The following is a 20,418-nucleotide window of genomic DNA, read 5'->3' on the forward strand; positions in this document are numbered from 1 at the left end:
GCCCTTTTAACTAGCAATTGAATGAGTGCAAATTCTCCTAGTGCCCTTTTTCTAGTTGATCCATTAGAGACTTGTATAAACTCAGTCACTTACAGACTGTTTCCCAACTGCAATTCTCTGTAGTGTGACTCTTCCATACACAGCTCCTATTGAAGCTTTTGTGGTCCTTTGGGTGGCAGGTTCTAACCCTAATTCTCTCACATCTCTTTATTTGCTCTTCTGATCTCCCAACAGATGGTATTCATCCTTTCCTACCTTCCTAAATAGTCACCTCCTATCACTTCTTATGGAGTAAGAGTCTAGACAGCTCTTACATAAATTCCCCTCTTTACCTGTTTTCTGATCATGACAGTTGTAGTTCACTCTACCCACAAAGGTAAGCTTACGTTCTGAGTTATCTCACTAATATTACCTCACTAAAGTAGGAGTCATCTGTTGGTGCAGTGGATAGAGTACTGGGCTTTGAGTCAGAATTCAATTCTGGCTTCAGACACTTATTAGCTGTGTGACTCTAAGCACATTACTTAACCCCTGTCAGCCTCAGTTTCCTCAATCATAAAGTAGGGATAATACTAGCATCTACCTCCCAGGCATGTTGTGAAGATCAAATTAGATCATTGTAAAGCGCTTATCATAGAGCCTGGCACATATTAAGTGTTATATAAATATTATTTATTATTATTATTTTATTCTCTGAAACAAGGATTGTTGATAGAGATCATCCTTTGAGACTTGGCAATAATAGACACAAAGAGTCATGGAATTTCAGCATTGGAAAAAGACCTCAATGTCCACCCGCTATGACGCATACCAAAAAGAAAAATAAATTAAATTAAAAAGAAATAATTCCCTCTACAACTTACCCAAAAAGTGGTGATTGACCCTTTTCTTGATAACTTCTAGTGAAAGGAAACCCAATAATTCCTAAGGTAAGTCCCTTCCCCTAGAACTAATTTTTAGAAAATTTTTACTGATATCAGTCCTAAATATGCCTCTTTTTTAGCATGGCTTCATAGATCCACTGCTGACACTTTGCCACAGTATCATACTCTGAGTCTCTTCCTTGCATGAGATCTCTTACTTCACATGAAGATACCCTTTCATCAGAGGGTCCTGGCTTTCTTCCTAGTTGTACACTGGGACTTGTGTTTTTTTTCTAAACTGTATAGGCTTCTTCCTCTCTTCCTCATCTGTTTTGGTATTCCAACAACATCTTTGGTAGGAAGTGGGGTAAGTAGAGAAAGTGGATCACAGTCCATAGTAGATTCTGAAGGAAATGATCATTAAATAACCAATTATTAAAGAGATCCAGTGTTTTTTCCCATCCTATTTCCTTATTCTCTACTAGGTCAAGCTAATATCTGGGCATTACTGATAATGAAACTGGATTAACTTTCTCCTCAATCTTGTTCAGACCTCATTCAAGTGGGGAAGCACATCATGTTCTACTCAGGCTTGGGTTGGGGTGGGGGGGTAGATCCTTTGTCTAGATTGCCTGAGGCTGTGGATGGTCTTGGAGCAAGAGTGATCAGAGTTCTGTCCTGTTCCTCCAGCCCCTCATTAGAATAGGCCTACCTTTCATTATAATATTTATTTTCTCATTAATTATTAACCAATCAGAGTTGATTGCCACCTCTTGGAAACACCCGCTCTTCCAAAGGTATGTAAGTGTTGAGTGGGTTCCATGAGGGGTCTTTGGTTTTTAAGATGTAGCCAAATGACCATCTTTTTTATTAATCACTCATATTAATTACTTCATAATTATTTATTCCAGTAGATCTCTTCTTTCCTTCCTTTTGATGACATTTCAAACGTGGAGCATTGTATAGAATTTTAAAAGAAAGCAGTCTTAGGGCACATAGATTTGTTTTAGTCCATAGCCAAAAGGAGGAATTTGATGAACACCCTGTGGAATTCATGCTATTTCTTCACTCAGCTGCTTGTGTGCCATGGCCAGACATTGACAGAGAGAGTAATGAGAGACGAATACCTTCCATGTTCCTGCCATGGGGGCTAAAGCCCTCCACTTCATCACAAATCCTGTACTTTCCTGTTGAAAGTCTAATTATCAGCATTCGAACACTCAGAGTTGATTTCTGCATGGGGAAAAGGTGCTCATGTTTCATTAAATACTACTGCTCTCATGTTTTTCTGCATTTCAAAGAGATAGTCTACTGGGTTGTTTTCCCAGTCACAAGAACATCGAAACCTTTTGTGTGAATTATTCTGCATGATGCCAATCTCTCCAGTGAAAGCCTCAGACCTTCAGTGCTACTCGGCTAAAGCTGGGGATTTGTTTCTGCTCTCTCTATTCTTTTATCCCAGATGTGTACAGAGATGAAGGGGAATAAGCCAAGAGAGATAGGATCTGTCTCAAGCATCCCCAGGTATATTCCTAGGAACACAGTGCATGACGCATAGTAAGTTCATAATAAATACCTATTGATTGATGAATCAACTCCCAATTTATAAACAAACAAAACTATTACTTTTCAGATTATCAGGTTCTATAAAGCTGGTGGTGTAGTGAGTAGAGCACTGGGTATGAAGTCAAGAAGACCTGAGTTCAAATCTGGCCACAGACATTTACTGGCAATATTACCCTGGGCAAATGATTTAATTTCTGTTTGCTCCTGCTTCCTCAATGGTAAAAGAGGAATAATAATTGCACTTACTTGCCAGGATTGTTGTTGTGAGAATTAAATGAGATCATATTTGTAAAAACACAGCGCAGTGCCTAGCACATAGTAGGCATTATATAAATACTTATTCCTTTCTTCTTCCTTTGGCCATTAAAGTTCAAAGTAATGCAAGCAAAAACTTTGTCACTTCTTATGAAATGTTCTCTTCAACCTGCTAGCCAACTACATCATCAACCTGTATATTTAATCCAATTTGCCTTCAGAACCCTACCAATTCGAACATTCAGGACAAGTTCTACATAGCCAGGGAAAACAGCAAAAAAATACTCTCAAATCAGCTTTTCTAATCAAACTCAATTAAACATGTTTCCTGGGGATAAAGACCTCAGATGCTGGGATCCACATCCTCCATGGAGGTGAGAAACTGCAGAATGCAAGGAGGAAGTAAATGATTGTTGATTTATTGTTATAACAGAGACAGACAAAGGTCTATGCAGACAGAGACACCTCAGTAAGCCAACAAGCATTTAGTCAATACTACTATATGTCAAGCACTATGCCTAAGACTTGGGAATACAAAGAAAGGGGAAAAACAGCAGCTACCTTCTAGGAGCTTACATTGTAATGGGGAAGACAACTAAGCACCTACAAGATATACCCAAAATAAATGGAAAGAAATCTGGAAGGAGAAGGCACTGGTGGGGTAGAAGACCAAGAAGGGCATCCTGCAAAAGGTAAGACTTGAACTGAGTTTTGAAAGAAGTCAGGGAAACTGAGAAGTGGAAGTGGGCTAGCAGAACATTTCAGACATGGGGAACCACCAGTGTGAAAACAGAGAGGGGAAATGGAGCATTGTATTCAAGGATTACAATATGCATGTAGTGGAGTAAAAAAAAAACAAGCTAGAAAGTTAGAAAGGGAGTGCAGTTACCTAAGTTTTAAAGGAAAAACAGAGAACTTCATACTTGATACTGGAGGCAAAAGAGAGGTAATTGATCTCATTGGAGGATGGGGTGACATGGTCAGACTTTGGAATAGGCAGAGACTGGAGGCAGGGAGACTAGTTAGAAGGCTAAGTCAGAGGTGTTAAGACCTGAAATACATGGTGGCTGTGTTAAATCACACCTGAGAGTTGTTGTGAAGGCAAAAACAGTAATATTTATCAATAGATTGGATAGATAAATGGATTGGTGAGTGAGAGTGAGGGATGAGGATGCCACCAAGTTGAAGGTCTGAGTAACTGGGAGGTTGGTGTCACCCTCAGTAGCAATATGAAAGTTCAGAAAAGAAGAGGGTTTAGAGTGGGCACACAAGAAGGATGTTGAATTCTATTTTGGACATTATGAATTTGAAATGTCAAAAAGGTAGCTGGTGATGCATGCCTGAGAGATGAGGATATATAGACCTAAAAATTATTCTCATGGAGATAATCATTAGACCCATGGGAGCTAATGAGAGCATGAATCAAGATAATGTAGAATAAAAAGTAAACAAAATCCAGTGCAGAGCTTCAAAAGTCAGTCACAGTTAGCAAGCATGAGGTGGATAAAGAACCAGATAAAGGGTGTGATGAGTGGTCGGACAAAAAGAAAACCAGGAGAGAGCAGTGCCATGGAAACCAGGAGAGCAAAGTGCATTGAGTGGGAGAAAGTGATCATCAGGGTCAAAGAAGGATGAAAGGCAAGAAAGGCCATTAGATTTGGCAATTAAGAGATCATGGCAACTTGGAGAGGACGCTTTCAGTTGAATTATGAGGTTAGAAAACAGATTGTAGAGGGATTAAAAGAGAGTAAGAGGAGAGAAAGTGGAAGAAACAAACATTAATGTTTTTCTTTTGGAGTTTAGCCACAAAGGGGAGTATGTGTGTGTGTGTGTGTGTGTGTGTATGTATGCACATATATGTATATGTATGTATAGATATAGATAACAAATGGATATGAAAGAATCTAATCGGGGAATTTTGAAGGATAGAGTAGATACCTTTAGGCTACAAATTGGAAAGCCATTGGTAGAGGTGAGGGTTAGAGATGATAGGTCCAGGTTGAGGAAGAGCTTATGTGGAATAGGGCTACCAGGAAACAAGCCTTCTGATACTTACCAGTTTTAACTGCTTATCTAGATGGCAAAAGAAGTTGTTTCTATCTTCTGAAAGAATACAAATACTGTCATCATCTCCTGGTGTTCATCATCCCCTGGGTCAAAGCTCAGAGTGTCCTACCTTAGTTACTTTTCTGGTAGACCTGGAGAAAGATTTGTGCATTTGCTACAAGTCGCTTAACCTCTGTTATGTCTTCCTGTAAAAATATGTTATATTGCTCTGGAATAAGGATCTTCTAGGGCAGCTAGGTGGCACAGTGGATAGAGCACCAGGCCTGAAGTCAAGAAGACCTGAGTTCAAATCCAGCATCAGAAACTATTTGTGTGACCCTGGGCAAGTCACTTAACTATGTTAGCTTCCGTTTCCTCATCTGTAAAATGAGCTGGAGAAGGAAATGGCAAAGCACTCTACTATCTCTGCCAAGAAAACTCCAAATGGGGTCACGAAGAGTTGGACATGACTGAAATGACAAACAACCGAATCTTCTATTGCTGCAAAGGAAGAAAAAAATGTTAAGACTGAAAGGAAGCTAAAAAAAGATAGATAGCCTTTCTCTGCGATAGGTGTAGAAACAGCTTTATACATAATAATTAATGTGGTTCTTGGATGGAGGACTTTCTAAAAATAAGATTAGTGTTTGAAAAACATATCAGAGATAAAATCTTTTCCTTTTCTATACTAATTGTTTAGTCATTGTTCAGTCATGTCTGACTCTTCATACCCTCTTTCAGGGTTTTCTTGGCAGAAATCCTGAAGTGGTTTGCCATTTCCTTCTCTAGTTCATCTTACAGATGAGGAAATTGAGGCAAACAGGATTAAGTGATTTTCCCAGGGTTACACAGCTAGTATCTGAGGCTAGATTTGAACTCAGATCTTCATTCCAGACCCAGCACTTTATCCACTGTACCTCTTAGCTTCCCTTATATATAGTGCACATGACCAATGTAATTCTTATAAAGGAAAGTATCTTTACGCAAAGAGGGAGAATTCCTCACATTCTCTTGGATATACTGGTGTGTTTTCATGTTGTATCCTACAGGAGGCAAGCTATTTGAGGACAGGACTGATTTTCATTATGTGTTGTGTCCCTGGTGCCAAACACGAGGCTTGGCTTATAGTAAGCACTTAATAAATGCTCACTGTATTGAACTGAATTTAAATAATGTTCTTGCTAGAGCAGCAATGGTCAGAGATATAGTCTTTGAGTATACATGCTCTAAGATTATGTCTACCATTCACTAAGGCAACAGGGAAAAAGTAGCTCATTTGGGTGCTTTGTGATATGTGTCTGCAAAAGTTTGTTTACTGTTTTTTTCTACTGTTAAGTAGTTGTGTTGGCATAGGGCACACACAGCTACAGAGGGTTGGTGACTATCAATCATTTTAAAGAACACACAACTGCTTTGAAAACCATATTTTTATAGGCAAGTGTTCTGTGGGTGTAAGATAGAAAGCTGTAGCCCATCTTCTGATACTTAAACAGAACCCAGCTGAGATCAAGGTGTGGCCACCCATTGACTTGTCTACACACATTATGGTTTAGTTGGAGCCAATCCTTCAGCATCTGTGACTTCACGCCTGCCAAAAACTGTCCTTATAATGGGTAAGTTCCCAGTTTAGTTGGCTGCTCGCCTCTTGTTCTGAAAACATGGGAGACCAATTGCACCTGCAGTGAGGATGGAGGGAAGTACAAAAAGAGAAAATTTTAATGATTCTATTTTGGTGTATGACACATTTTTGTAAGAGGAAGAAAAAACTTATAGCCATGCAGGCTAGTGGAGAGAAGATAGATGATAATAAATTCATGATTTTATTTAGTTGCTTCTTTAATGCAAATTAATGGGAGGATTTTGTCCTTGTCAGCAGCTCAGATATTTAAACTAAAATTAAATGATTTTTTTCCTATAAGTTAGAAATGGAAAATTGTTGGCAAGCCCACTTCACTGCAATAACTGGCAAAACACTGGGAGAAATAACCATTCTTTGAAAAGGCTCAGAAGGTGATGGCCTGTGTTTTGACCTCTTGACTAAAGTAGGCATAAAGATACATAAGTAGGTCAACCTCCCAGTAAATATATCCTTGCAGAAAAAAGGTGATTGCTTTTGTCCAGTAAATAGAACCTAAATTCCTTTAATACTCTCAACACTGCCTTTCTTCCACTTCACTTTTGTATCAGTCCAAGATAGTCTGATTTGTAGCTTTCATTGTGGACTAAAATGTGATTGATTTTTCAAGCAATCAACATATTGCTATATATCTAACTCTTTAGCTTTTAAAAATACATTAGCATCTCAGGCAAAGTATTGCATAAAACTTTTCAATTATTTAATTTGAAGACAATTTTTATGATTTTATCTCAAGTGAAGAAGCCAGGAGATGTATGTGAAATCTAAGGTACCATAGCCATTCTCCCTTTGACAGAGGTTTATTCAGAAACATAAGCCAACTTTTAAGGATGGCCAATCAAGAAGATTGTATGAAGAGGGATGTATAGCCAAGTAAACTAAGGTACTTCTTCCAAAGCATTTTCCCTTGTCCCATTTGAATAAACTGGCTCCTTGTCTTAAAGTATTCAATATTAAGATGCATCTGTGATCTCACCAGAAGTAATACTACTTTCAAAGACATATACAGGAATCCTTTCATACCATCACATCATGGACAATTCTTGTCCATGCCCTCCTCTAAATCCTTGAAGAGAGGTTCACCCGAAATGTCAGAACCCTTTCTATTCATGTCGTGACATTCTTTGGGCATTAGTGTAATGCATAAGCTCTTTCTTGTTTATCCCCCACTCTTGCTATATGAGTAGCCAGCCTCTTTTTCCAGTCATATGTCTTGTTGAGGATAAACTAAGCATGTAGTTCATACTTCAGGACATGAAGCAGCCTAAAGTCAACACCAATTAAACACCTACTATATGCCAGGAATGCCTACTATACTTTTCTCTAGTGTCCTTTGGGTGACCATGATGTTGATTCATCAGAGAGTGTAGTATGGAGATTTAAATATGTAAAGGAGGCATGGAACAGTGGATAGAAAGCTGACCTCAGGGCCAGGAAACTTGAGCTCAAGCCCCAACTCTGACACATATGGGTTGTGGGACTTTGTCCAGGCAAATCGTCTAATCTCTTGCAGCCTCTGTTTCCTCTTTTGTAAAATGAACGTAACAATGGCATCTATCTCACAGAGCTGTTGTGATGAACAAATGAGATTATATATATATATATGTATATATGTATATATATACATATATATATGAAGTGCTTTGCAAACTTAAAGCTCAATGTAAATGCTAGTTATCATTATCATAATTACTATTAATAGTTAAACTCTAGGTACACGAGGCAACTCCCTAAGAACATCAGTTACAAATAAACTTCCCATCTTCCCTCCATTGATAGGGAGGTTTCTATCAGTGAAATTCCTTGTCCATATATATTTGTTGATTTTTCTGTTTTTAGGTGCATTCTTAGTTCAATTCATTAATCTCTCTTTTTATATTGTGTTAGTAAAATGTATGTCTATGCATCTGTATAATATATGTGTGTCTTATGTGTGTGTGTGTGTGTGTGTGTGTGTGTGTGAGAGAGAGAGAGAGAGAGAGAGAGAGAGATCTTTGCTGGTTATAAAAACTGAATAGTGTCTGATGCACAGAGGTAGCAGTATGTCACAAATCCTTGGAGATCAGTTGTAGGATGAGTTGGATAGACATAATGCATTGTGCATGAGTATGTTTAGTAAATATTGAACATTTGCTAACACCACAGAAGAATGGAACAATATTAATACCTCACATTTTCATAGTGCATTAAGATTTACAAACAACTCTGGGTATGAGGTAGGTGATGAGATTTTAAAGAAGAATATCTGTAATTTCTTTGGTATAGGGGACTCCTGATGAGGAAACCCCCTTTACCGATTTAAATACATGTTGATTGATTGATGCCAATTCAGTTCCACAACTACTCTTCAATTTATGGCCTTAGGGAGTCAAGTAAGGCATGAAGAAGATACATGACATGGCCAGGGTCATTCAGCCAATGTGTATAAAAGGCAGGACTTGAACCTGGAATTCTAGACCCCAAGATGAGGGGTTTTTTTCCAACTATGGGTTGGCAAACCCATGCTTAGCTCCCTAGTATGAGTATTAGTATTCACATTTTACAAAAGAGGAAATCAAGGCTCAGGGAGCTGCAGTATTTTACCCATAGTCTTATGGATATTAAGTATTTGAAGGGAGATTCTCATACAGGACTTTTGACTGCAATATCAGTGCTCTTTTCATCTTTCCCTTTTGTCCCTTCCGGTTATATGCTTCTGTGATTCCTGCACTGTTTTGAAATATATGGTATAATCTTAGGAACATTTTTAATGATCATTCTAAGTCCAATGATGAAAAAAATTGGAAAATGAGTAGTGACCAAAAACAAAACTATACAATAATCAGTCTTCCCTGTACATGAAGAGAATGGGGAAATGTCAGAGGTAATTTGGCTAAGGGGCACTGAAACCCTCCCTGCTCAGCTCACTTATGACTTTTAAGTGTAATGTACATGAGCCAGAGGACACAGATAATCACTGATATGACCTCCAACAAGAGAAAAGATGGAGTCAGGAAGGTTTCTTGCTAAGAAGAAAATTCTCTAAGTATAGAAGACTGTTATAAAAGTTACAATAGACAGTTATATTTCCTTAAATGGATGATCAATATGGGATAGACATATGAGATGTTTGATATAAAGGGTTTACAGTTTTTTAAGTGAGAAAGTTTTAAATTTAATTTCTGTATGTGAATCATAGATTTAGAGCTAGAAGGGGATGTCAGAAGCCATTGCAACCAGCCACTTCATTTTATAAATGAGGATACTCATTTTTAAATGACTTGCCTAGAGTCACACAGCTAGTAAGTGTCTGACGTAAGGTTTGATCTCAAGTCCAAGGCTCTATCCATTATATCATGCTAGCTCAAGTTGAAAAGATGGAGGATCTTATTTTCTTCCAATTAGTATGACATCAAGTTGTCCTAAAAGTATAGATGTATATATTAGTATTAGAGGCATCATGGTCTAGTGAAAAGGCCACTCCATTAGAATTGAGGACCCTGAGTTCAAGTTCTGATTCTGCTATTTGCTAATCATCTGACTTTAGGGAAGTCATTGAAGTTTTATGAGTCTGTTCTATTTCCTTTTTTCTAATTCCTTAATTCCTTGAATTAAACAGATAATTTAGGAATGCCTTTCTAGTTATGATATCCCATAATACTCCAATGTAGCCTATGATCGGATCGACATGGGATACAGCTTCCACCAATGGAGATCAGAAGCCATTCATTCTCATATCATTTGAAATCCTGGGAGACATTAACAACTCCATTTCCAAAAATATGTGGTGCCATGACTGGAGTACTAAATTGACCCTCCCATATTCCATTTGTTGTTGCTTTTTCCTCTCTCAATTACTCATATTGACATATTTGTGAGTCTTGCAAAATAATCTAGTCTCCAGATAACTGAAAGTGAGGATCATCCAAAGGTCAATGGAGAGAAGCATGATAGGTAAGACCAGGAAGCATCACAATACAAATAAGTAGTGGCTCAGAAGTGGTGCTAAGGATGTCAAAGTGAGGTAGAATCACACCAAAATTGGATCAGTCATCTGAGGGGAAGTAATCATAAATGAATAACACACATGCTACCTTGCTATCATTTCAAGGTCAAGAGAACACAAGGAAAGTATTTGGAACATTGTGCAGACCCATATGTAAACAAAGACACAAATAGTTTGGTTCTGCATCCTGAAGAGCATACCAACATTAATGACATCACAGATCAATTGGAATTTTAGAGTACTTTTCTAAATGCACATTGCCACTACCTTAAGGGCAGGAATTATTTTGTTTTGTCTATTTAAAAACTGAGAGTGTATTATAATGTATAGGATACTAGACTTGGAATCAGGAAGACTTGGGTTCAAATCCCACTTCAGACATGTACTAGTTATGTGAATTTGGACAATTCACTAAACATGTCCAAGCCTTCTTTCCATCATCTGTATAATGAGGGGTTGATGGCCTTCAAGGTCTTCTCCAGCTCCAGATACATACTTTGCATATGTTTAAATGTATCCATGATGTCAGCTGTGTGGATATCCCCTCCACTGGTGCATATTGTAGCTTATCTGTGTCTTTTCATCCTACGCAAATAGTACCCATGTTCTATAGTATACCACAGTTCCTCCATAGAAAAGTTATCCTCAAATTAAAGACGCTTGCCTATAGGTCTTTGTACAGGTATTGATTGCCAATGCATCAGACAAATTGTCTGTCAAGTGTCCCTTGATCAGTTCTCCTTTTTTTTGACCATGTATTTTCATTTTTTGTTTTGTTTTGTTTTGTTTTGGCTAGGCAATGGGGTTAAGTGACTTGCCCAGCTAGTGAGTGTCAAGTGTCTGAGGTCAGATTTGAACTCAGGTCCTCCTGACTCCAGTGCTCTATCCACTGTGCCACCTAGCTGCCCCTACACAAACACCTTTGAGATCTACCTGCTGCTTCACTCAGAGTAGCAAGAACTTATCATGTCCTATAGCATGATCAGTCCCCTAGAACCTCTTTTGTTTACAAGTGTCATCTGAAAGGATTGGGCCATTTTCCTAGGTAAGTTTATTAACATGTTGAAATCATGCAAGTGGAATCACTTCACCTGGCTTAATGGTCAGGCATTCATCTTTTGCATTGGTGGAATTATGTTGAGCCCTTCAGACTGCATACATTCTTTGGTAAGTGATAAGCCATTGGCCCTATTTTGTACAAATGCCAAAGGACAAGTTTAATTGTGTCAAACTTGAGTTTGCAAAAATTTGCCTATGCAAAGAGATCTGGATTTGGAGATGGAAGACTTGGCTTAGAGTCCAGGTTTCAGCCCTGATTCATTACCATAGACCAATAACTCTCCCTGAGCCTCAGTCCTTTCATCTGCAAAAAGGGGATATTATTTTTACTATCTACTTCACATAGCTGTTGTGAAGAAAACAATTTTTAAAGCATAAAATGCTCTAAACATGCATGCAAGCTATTACTCTCCCATGGTGAATGTAAAAGTTGAGTAGGTGTTTAACAGCTCAGCAACAAAGTTGCCAATTGGAATGCAATGGAATCTAAGAGAGATACCTGATCATTGAATTTACAGTGATGAGTCTATCTAGTAAAGTGCTCAAGAGATACATAAAACTTCTGAAAAATGAATCTTGGCAAATGTCCCTGTGGAACTTTACATTTCTTTGTAAATCAATTCCATCTTCATAAAAACAGAAACTCATATAATTAGATTATTTCATCAATATTTTGGCTCAATTCTTAACATTTTCAGTTAGGTAATCTATTATGAAGTTACTTAAAAAATTAATCTAGCTTATTTGGATCATAATATCCTCCCCAAATGTTGTTTATTGATTTGCATCAAAATGAAGTCCTTTAAACACACAGGCAGAGACAGAAATCTCTCAATGTAATTGTAATTGTATTAGTTACTTAAGGTAAATACATTTGGGGGCTGTGCTGTAGTTTCAAAAATAAGATCAATTAAAATATCAAAAGCCTCATTTCTGAGTTGGAGAATATAATAGGGACTTCCTGGAAGCTTCTTTTCCAAATGTGGACTGGAAAATCAAGTTACCATTTTCTAATGCCTACTGGTTTCTTTCCTGGAGAGGATTGATCAAATTATTCAGAAAGAAGTTTAGAGTCCAAGCATCCTTATCAGAGTCCATTTGTGAATATACCTACAAAGCACTTTTAAATAGTATTTCAGGGGAGCAAATAATCTCTTAAGCTGGAAATGTTTCTGTTATCCTATTGTAACTGACAAATAAATTGGATAGCTTCTCTACCTTAGAAGAAAGGGGAAAAAAGATCTATTACTTAACCTAAATCATTTTCTTAGAGAGGGGAAAAGAAAACAACTCCTTGGTTATTCCTTCTCAGTTCAATATGGAAATAGAAAATGAATCCACATTGACATCACAGAAAAATTAATTTGCATTTTAGATTCATCTTTCTTCACTCAAATGTGTGAAAAGCCAATCAAACTTGGTGGGTGAGGGAGGCCTAAGACTTGGGATAAGGAGAAGGGGCTTATTACATTGTATTGTATTGATATTTAAACTTATTTTGATTTTATACCCTTCAGGTTTGCAAGGGGAAAAATCTAGATTTGAGAGAGATAGAAAGAGACAGAGACAGAGAGAGATACAGAGAGAGAGAGACAAAAAGAGAGACAGAGAAAGGGAGAGAGGGAAGGAGAGAGAGGGAGGGGGAGAAAGGGGGAGAGAGGGGGAAGAGAAAGAGAAAGAGGGAGGGAGAGAGAGAGAGAGAGAGAGAGAGAGAGAGAGAGAGAGAGAGAGAGAGAGAGAGAGAAAAACAGGGACCTTCGGGGCAAATAATGTTAAATTCAGTGTGTTGATGGATAGTTAACAAAAGATAGTTTCTGGGTGTGTACCAATATGAACCCAACCTAGATTTCAAGGTATCAATATGGAGTCTCACACTGAGTTGCTCTGACTGCAGGGATTATTAATACAACATAGAAAACATTCTAAGAGTCAAAGTATGTGTATTGAGGACATATTCCCTGACCATCGTACCACTCTCCAGGGTCCTGATATGGGTTTTAGTTCTTAGAAATGAAAAAGCATACATGATAGTTCCAGGAAATTCATTCTTTGCCAAACTTTTCAGGCTAATTCCAGGTGGAGTTTAAGGTCTAGGGAATTTTAAATTGAAGTAAACAAGAGGAAGTAGAACATTTTACAAATGCACCAATTTAAAGTAAGCAAATGTCAGGTATCTTGGAATACATCAACATGATGCCAAACTCAAGAACTGGTAGAATTCCTTTGGTATCAGGGACTATACTCAATGGACTTACAAAGCATTCTTTTTCTTTATTTGTCCCACACCTTCCTTGGGCAAGAGTCCTAGTCTAACCAACTTGCATCACAGTTATTTAATTTTAAGAGTAGCATTTACTGTTGGCAGATTTAAAAATTAATGAATGAAAATATGTACTAATCTAAAGCAGTGGTCTCTAAACTTTCTTGATGATAAACTTCTATCAGGAAACTGGGGGGCATGTGACCCCAATATGTGCATGTTCATGCATTTTAAATCATATACATAAATGGCTATGTTAATAATTAGCACATTACAGAACTTACACAAAAATAGAATTAAACAAAGATGAAATATTATGAGATCCCAGATTAAATAAGGAGCTGCTGGAAGGTATTGCATAGGAGAAGGACATGGTAATGAGGAAAATTTAGGAATAGCACTTTGGCAGCTGAATGGATGATAGATTAGAGTGTTTGCAAGATTCCAGGTATGGGGGAGAGGTGAGGAGGAGCAACCAGGAGGCTAATGTAATAACAGTGGAAGCTGTGTCAGTGGAGAGAAAGGGAACAAATGTGACAGATGTGGAGGAAGAATTAAGCCTGGCTACTGATTGTACATGTGGGGTGAGTGAAAGTGGGAAGTTGAGAATGAAAATTAACTTGTGAACCTAGGTGGCCAGAAGGATAGTGATGCTCTTGAAAAATTAGGGAAATTTGGAAAAGGGAGGATTTGGATGAAAAGATTAAGTAATGAGATCTGATAAAGGCATTATCTTTGAGTATAAGTTTTCAATCCAATTTAGCAATCCTTTATTAAGTACCTACTATGGTTCAAGGCACTGTATTGGGTGCTGTGAATATATGGATAGAAGTGAAGCAGTCTCTGCTCTTTAGGAACTTAGTATATTCATCCTTTTAAGGATTTACAGGTCCTCTAAACTAATATGCAAGTATTCCATAGCTTTCATCTTAAAAAGGAAAGGGAAGAGGTCATTTTGTGAAGGGGAAAATATATTATATTAAGTATCTATCATTTTCAGAATCCTCTCTACAACATTGGTCCCACTTCCTATTATCTATGTCGTTTTAGGTGAATTACTTACCCTTCTTGGCTTCAGCTTCCTGATGTGTAAAAAGAAATTATTGGACTAGAAGATCGAGAAGCAGGGTGGTGCATTAGAAAAGATACTAGATTTGGAGTTGAGTGACTACTTCAAATCTTACCCTATATATCTTATGCTATCTGTTATCTCATGTGGTTTTAGGCAAATCACTTCATGTTTCTGGGCTTCAGATTTCTCATCTATGAAATAAGAGCGTTAGATTATTTCTATTCTAAAGTCATTCCCAGCTCTAAATCTATGATCCTACTGTGAAATATACAGATAAGTCAGAGTCCCTGCCCTCAGTGATCTTATGGTCTGATAGGGACAGTTGACAGGTATCTAAGTAGGTATAGTACAACATTATAGGTGTGGTGGAGAGTAGCACATTGATTTGTGATGTCCATAATGACTCACAAACTTCATGATAATGAAATGTTTCCTTTCTACATTCTGTACATTATCATCTTCTTACTGGCAGAAATGCTCTGGTACATTAGAAAAAAAAATACCCGTAACATATGCTGAATGTTAGTTCCCAAACAGGAAACTAATTTTGGCTCTTCCTTGCAATCATCAGTGGCAGCCAGAGAAAACATGTTGTAGGGCAAAGGTTTCCTTTGAAGAAATGTTACTCTAGCACTTTGGGAAGAAATTATTCTTTGCTGGACAATAGAGTCAGTGGCTTTCCCTATACATTTGTAATCAAAAAGTGCTATCAGTAAATAAAAAGATTTCCTTTTCTGACCAGTCCTTGTTTGACAGAATATTATTGCCCTGGACACAAGGCAGAATAATTTGGATCAGAATTGTACTGGCAACATAAAGAGAGCCTGTTACCTTCCTCAATTCAAACCATTCAATCCCATAAGTGGTTATTATCTATGAGATTAGAGTCATTTTGCTAGGTGCTAACCAATAAAAATTAGCAAAGAATCTCTGCATTTGTATGTGTGTGTATGATTATTTTTCTCTATGTGTAGAGAAAGTGTGAGAGAGCACATATACAATGTAGTTATATATGTGTATAAACAGCTGGTACATATATGTGTGTGATACATTATATATAATGTATATATACATATATTAGTATTGTGTATGGTGAGAATCACATCTGATTTTCACAGTACCCTGGTGATACTACAGGGTTGATTATAACTCTTTTATAGATAAAGAAATTGAGACTCAGTGAGTTTAGATGACTTACAGGCATCAGAAGTATCAGAAGTGGGATATGAATTCTGGTCTTCCTGCTTTAATTAAATTCAACTTACCTTAGTACTACTTTAGAGAGCACTGGGGTTTTTAAAATTATATTTTATTTATTCAGTTATCAAGTATTTATTTTCTCTCTTTGCCACCTCTCCCAATGCTGAAAAATAATTAACGTTAGGAACTCTATTATCTTTTGTCAGAAATGAGAAATTAAAAGTCTTGTAATGTTCAGAACAGTCTACCCTTGTTTTTGTAGGTGTAGAATTCCCACCCGCATTTGACTGATTAATTGGTCTCTTAGACTGACCAAATGAATTAAACATCCCCAATCCCCTAATAGGGAGCTAAGTGGCACAGTGCATAGAGTGCTGAACGTGGAGTCAGGAAGACTTATCTTTCTAAGTTCAAATATTGCCTCAGAAACTTTCTAGCTTTGTAACTTTCAGCAAGTCACTACATTCCATTTGCCTCAGTTTCTTCATCTGTCAAATGAACTGGAGAAGGAAATGGCAAGCCACTCCAGTACCTTTCCAAGAAAACCCCAAATGGGGTGACAAAGGATCAGACATGGCTGAAAATGACTCAACAATAACAACAATCCCTTGATGAGAACTATTTCCCCCAAATCCTCATCTCTAAAGAAAGAGGGCCAGTGATGTATGGCCTGAACTTAGGACAAAATCCTAAGTAGATCTTGGTCAGAGCCATCATTAAGGTGAACTGACTAGAACTTTTGTCCTGGACAAAAAATTTAGAGAACATTGACTGCATTAGAAAGTCCTCTATATAATAGAAACAATTAAGCATAGTATCTAATAAACAAGAAACAATTAGTTAAAACAAGGCTATAGAAGTTGTTTGACTACCTTAAATGAGAGAGTCCTTTGGGCTGCTTGCCCCAGACTTGGCCTACAGCACAAAATTCCCTAATTATGGTTCTGATTCCGCCATCTTCTGATTTTTGAGTTCCATTTCCAGAATACTGTGAACTTTGAGCTATTGGTTGAGCTTCTAGAGACCATGATGCCATGCAAAAGTACTGAGGATTCTTGGTTATGACTTTTAAAAAATAGTTTGTAAAGTAGTGCCATATACCTGGATCTGGAAGAGACCTCAGAGGCCATATAGTCAAATCTACTCATTTTACGGAAGGAAAAACACTGAGGCCTAAGGAGAGTAAGTCATTTGCTCAGGGTCACCTGAATAGGAAACATCAGGAGCAGGATATGAGCCTATTTCCACTCACTACAGAGCTCTTACTATACTACGTTTTCCTCCTAAAATTAATTTAAATTGTATTGATTATTTGTCAAAAATTCATAGCAATTGCCCCCAATTTATATTTTTATTCATAGAAATGCATACATATAATTCATTTAACATTTGTTGAGTACCTAAATTGGACTCTTTTGACTAGGGGTGGGTTGGTCTAGCAAAAAAAAGTACAAGACTAGTCGCTTGTCCTCAAGAAGTTTACAATTTTGCGTGCTTATGAAAATACAATGTCATAACAAAAACAATTTGCACCATAGATCGGGTTGTATTATTGGTATGCAATTCATTAATCTCTGGGAATCCTGACAAGAAAAATGTTACAGATGTGTAAATGACTGTTTCATTAACTGGGAAACTTGAGACTGGAACAACTCTGAAGCAGCCTCTGGTTTCCTAGCAGGTGACAAACTCCCATCAGAAAATGAGAAGTCAGACAGAGGTGACTTTCACTGAAGTCCAACATTCCTTTGGGGTTTCCAATAAACCAAAATATTCTGATCATTTTTAAAGTTTGTAATAAATCCACCATGAGGGATACTTTTTTTTGCCATTTGTCCCTCTCTAACTACATGGTATATTTGCTCTATTTTTTACTCAGTATTTTTTAAATGCTTCCTCCATGTATGGATGCTGTATGGAGCTGAAAGGGACCACAGAGAAACATTGCCTAATAATTAAAATATCAACCTAGGTAAATACTCTTTATTATGGGGATTTAGAACCTGAATGAACCTTGTCCATTCTCTTCATTTTACATATAATGCAATGGCGTCATTGAAAGACTAGGTCATTTGCCCTTGGTCACACCATTACTTAAAGGGAGAGCTGATATTTGAAAACAGAACCTCAGACTTCAAAGTAAATCATTCTTTCATTGCCCCATGCTGCTTCCCCAATCCAGTTCAGACTAAATGTATGTGGACCTAATGGAAGAAATGTTTAACCTCCATTCAGGCTACTTACTGGTCAATTTGGCAGATTTTTTGTCTCTACTGAATTGATGTGAATAGTTGTTTTGACACTTTGAAGAAAGGTGTGTGCCCACCAAATGATCCTTAAATTCTTTGGAAGTGAACAAAGTGGTAGTGGGTGATCTAGTTCTCAAGCTGCCTAGAAGGATAAATATCAATCAGCACTGTAACTATCCCAGAACATTTGGAGGCAGTGCCCTAATTTGGGCTATAATTAAAAGAACACATAATCTGGACTCAGAAGATCTGGTTTCAGATCCCCACCTCTGAAGCTTATTATCTCTGTGCAAGTCACCTAACTTTTCTAATCCTCAATTTCTTCACCTGTGAAATGAAAAGCTTGGATGATATAGCCTATAAAATCATTTTTAGCACCATATCTCTGACCCTATGACATTGGTTTTAAGTTAATAAATCTTTTTTTCCATCTAAACCAATAAATCTTTTTACATCTAAAACAATATTGGTAAAAGAAAAAAACCTGTTTGGAAAAAATATCCCAAAGTACTATAGCAGTTTTATATTCACAAATAGCATTCTTCCCAATAACTTGTGTTAGGTAGTGACCTTATTATTATCCCTATCTGTAAAGTGAATATTATAGATGAGATACTGAGGATCAGAGAAGTGAAATGACTTGTACAGAGTCATACGGTATTAAATGTTAGAGGCAGAATTTGAACCCAGTTTCCTTGTAACTCTAAGACTTGATCCCTTTCCCCTGCTTCATACAAGCAATTATCCTCAGTTTTTTGTTTCAAATGATGTAGATTCCTTGTGGTATCACATTATGGTTCTACCAGTACATTCTTTCCTTGCACCTTTCTCTAGCACAGCTAACATATGTCACTGTCCTGGGTCCTGAAATCACACAATGTACCACTGCCTAATACTTTGACATTTCTTCCCAGAACAGGCTTAATTATACTAGATTATAAGTGATTTACAGGTTCATCACAGAACCACCACCACCACTAACCCAACACAAGACCCACCTTTAAATATTAGCATAAAGAAACAATACAACATAGCTGATGTGGAGACAGTATGTAATAATCTAGTTGGAAAGATAAATGATGATGCACAATTTAATTTTTCAATCCCAAACATTTTGTCATATCTGACAGATGAAGATACTGAGGCAGAAAGGGTGGATTACTTAAAATCATGCCAATAGGTATTGGCAAAATCCAGGTCTCTATACTCTTATAGGCCATAGTGCCTGAAACCATACCAACACCACCAATCGTAATGTAGTTTTTGTGATTATTCTAAATATCCATATCAAGGATGATACCTCGACATTCTCCACCAAAACCATTCAGTTTATACTTGAGGTTTTCCCTGATATGAGAATCAGGATATAAAGAAGGTTAAGGAGTAGACACCTCGGGGAAAAGAATTCTTGTATTTCCTAAGAACAAGCTCTTGCATCTTGGGGTTCTGGGAAGACCATATCAATAGTATTTTGGGTGGTTCTAGGCACCACAATTTAGGAAGGACACTGTTAAGTTGAAGTATACAATCAGCCAGGATGGTAAAGTGTCTCAAGTCCATAATATATAAGGCTTAGTTGAAGGAAATGATGATGTTTATCTGGGAGAAGAAAACACTTGCAGAGGGAAGGGGAAAGAGAATGATAGAAACCTTTGATTATTTGAAGGCCTGTCACATTAAAAGGGATTATACTTGTTTGACTTCATCCCAAAGGACTAAACCAAGAATGATGGGTAGGAATTGCAAGGGGACAAATTTAGTTTTGATATAAAGAAAAGTTTCCTAATAAGGAGAATCATCCCAAAGTAAGAGGGGCTTCCTTGAGAGTTAGTGAGTTCCCACTCAATGGAAATTTTTAAGAAGCTGGGTGACTGCTCACTGGGTATGTTGTAGTAAGGATTCTTTTTGGGGTATAAATTAGATGGACATAGAAGTTTCTTCAAATTATGAAGAGACTTAATTATGAATGACTGATTCCAACTTTCAGGAGACTAGAATGCTGCAGGACTGGCAGGTGAAGACAGGTGAACTATCTCAAGATGCAATAGGTCCCCCTTCCTTGGATAGCTTGATCAGAATTCAGTTACCCACTTCCTGTATATATTATAGTGAGGATTTATTTCAGGCATGGGTTGGACTAGATGGTTAATGAGGTCCTTCCAACTCTTAAATTTTGTGATTCTAAAATTCTGTAAAGATTTCTCCCAGTACTCTCTTTGTTGTGGTA

The sequence above is a fragment of the Vombatus ursinus genome, unplaced genomic scaffold (assembly GCF_900497805.2).
Source record: "Vombatus ursinus unplaced genomic scaffold, bare-nosed wombat genome assembly UNPS02014810.1, whole genome shotgun sequence".
In the NCBI taxonomy this organism is placed as follows: domain Eukaryota; kingdom Metazoa; phylum Chordata; class Mammalia; order Diprotodontia; family Vombatidae; genus Vombatus; species Vombatus ursinus.